The 2,678-nt window shown below is 53.2% G+C and overlaps 1 pseudogene; it reads left to right on the forward strand.

Annotated features, from left to right (window-relative positions):
* The first annotated feature begins 2,116 nt into the window (after positions 1–2,116).
* LOC149354456 (uncharacterized) lies at positions 2,117–2,678 on the forward strand (annotated as a pseudogene).

A 2,678-nucleotide genomic window follows, 5' to 3' on the forward strand; every position in this document is an offset into this window, starting at 1 on the left:
GTTTCCTTCACGCGTCTGCGTTGTCGCGTGCCTCACTTTAAACTTCTACCTTTATCGAGCTGGTCTGGCGGTCTCCCCATTGTGCCCGTTCTGCGGTGAACCCGAAACGATAGATCATTTCTTGTTGACCTGCCGCCGTTTCTCCTCTTTACGGAGCCGCCTGCTAGAGCATCCGTTACGACAGCTAGGTCTAAGTCTGTCAGCTGGGGTTGCTCTGCCTCTTGGGGCTTCCTCCCTCGGGCACAGTAGCTGGAATGTGCTCTCCGTCATGCAAAACTTCCTTACAGGCACTAAACGGCTGCCGTCTTAAACTCTGCTCTTTCTCATGATCAATATTTTTCTGCAACGAAAGCTTTCCGAAACATGGAATATTTAGCCCCGTTCTCTATTTCAGTCACCGATCAAACAGTATTTGTTTAGCTTATTTCAATTACACATCTGAATTTCTTTCATTTATTTCCTAATTACTATTATTATCATTATTATTTTATTTTTATTTTTTACCCATAATTTATTTTCTTGTTTAACATTCTGAGCACCTATCAGTTGCCGCCTGTGTCTTGGCCAATCCCCCGCAGTGGGTACACGCCATTATTTATAGGACAACAACAACAATGCCTCCTGTTGGCTTACCATCCGAACGGTTATAGAACGGTTATGGTGGCCACCATAGAACAGTGCAGAAGAATGCAAAGGCGCTTCCATGCGCTGTTGCTATTCGGAGGGCGCAACGCTGCCTGACCTCAGAAGCGCACCTCGTCGAAACAGCAGCGTCGTTTCTCGGCACCATCATGTCATTCATCACTCTGCGCTCCCGTGTGCGCTCGAGAGGCCCTACACAGCGTCCTGGAAAGTGGGCCTCGCAGACACCTTTGGCCACAGCGGAACGTTGCAGAGTTCCGGCGCGTCTGGTCAGCGCCTGGTGTGGTCGGCACTACCGTATCACACTGCACGTGAGCGCTTGAGAGGACATGGCCGTACACAGCGTCCTGGAAAGCAGGCCTCGCAGGCATGACCACAACAGAACTGTTGCGGAGTTCCGACTGCGCACGTTCCCGCACTGCTCCGGGGTGCGTAGCCAACTTCTCAGACCCGTTATCCGGCTGGCCTGGTCAGCGCCTGGCGTGGAGGACACCTTCTGCCACGTAGACAGGGACTCCGGAACCGGGGGGGCAGGAGGGGCGCCCCCCCCCCCCCCCCCCCCCCGCCCGATCGGCGGTGCTCGCCGCTTCGGTCTATAAGCGCATAGACGTACCAAACGTAGACTTAACCGGTTGTTACATGGGGCTCGCCTGCGACATCCCACCGCTATCGCACGCTAGCCCCAAGGGTAGCGTTGACCTGGCGGTCCGGTGTCCCGCGGAGGGCATCGGCAGGTTCCGGCAAAGGACGATGGCATCGTCTAACAAGAACAATGGTTTAAGACTGCATCTCGTACGAACGGCAAGAGAAGCTGGCCCCAGAGAGAAATCTGACACGCCCACACAGCAGGTGTCTCGACGGCGACCTAGCGGCGTGAGCATCTTTCAGAGGGAAAGGAGGAACGTTCCGAAGACGCGCAAGTGTCGAACCAGTGGTCATGTTCATGGCAAGCGTCGCTGACTCAGACCTGGCGGCGCCGTGATCCGGATCCATCCGGCCCGGGGCGAACACTCTCCCCCCGAGCGCCGTGCTTCCACAAGCGTTTGCACACACGCACGCACTATTTTAGCAGGATATGAGAAAGTATTAAAGAAGTTCTAGACTTTATTGGGCATCAACCTTTCTATAGCTTTGTTTGGCCCGTTCGAGGAATTAGCGAGGATGCTTCAACGCCCACTTTACCGCGCTGCAGGAGCAAAAGAAGCAGCAGAGGCTCTTCGTGACCGTTTGTTAGGGCTGCAGTCTGACGCCTCATTTGACGTCCTGTGGCAGCGGATGAACTCAAGAGCAACAGAGTTAGGTCTAAGGAACCTCGAGCGCCCAGAGTTTCGCCGCCGCCCAGAATTGGCTTCAATTCACAGACAAGCCTGAGGAGCTTGCAGTGCTTGACGGCAAGTCATTACAGAGAAAAGAGTTTTTTGCCGCTATCAAATATATTACCACTGAGATCCGACGGCGATTTGAACAGCCTGGCATGGAGCTGCTGATTAGCCTCGAGCGCATTTTGACTGACGCTGCTGAAGGTCGAAACTTCGCGTCAAACGACCTAAATTAGCTTTTAGGAGCACACGCTGCAGATTTTGACATCAGCAGGCTTTCAGCGCAACTCGTGCTTCTCCCAACGCTCCTGCGTGACGAGGGTCCGGTCGCAAGTGAACGCATTTTACAAATTCTGCAGGGGAAGGTCTGCAGACATGCGTAATATGATGGACCAGGTTGTCCGGTATCTGCAACTCGTGTTTTCTGTGTCTGCGTGAGCTGCTTCAGGAGAGCGATCTTTCAGTGCTCTGAGGAGAGTAAAAACATTTCTGCGCAATCGAATGACGCAGAGGAGGCTGACACACCTTCTCCTCCTCCACGTGCACAAGAAGAGAGTTGCGGACCTGCATTTGGATGCTGTTATGAAAGAGTTCGTATCTAGAACGGCAGAACAAACAGCAACCTTCAGCCTCCTTTGAAAACCTCTCCTGCCCAACGTCCTCTTGTCATGCTAGCCTTGAAGCTCGTCAGTCTGCGATACTATAGCTTTGTACCTA

Source organism: Amblyomma mixtum, chromosome 3, assembly GCF_055824585.1.
Source record: "Amblyomma mixtum isolate Tamu chromosome 3, ASM5582458v1, whole genome shotgun sequence".
Lineage (NCBI taxonomy): Eukaryota > Metazoa > Arthropoda > Arachnida > Ixodida > Ixodidae > Amblyomma > Amblyomma mixtum.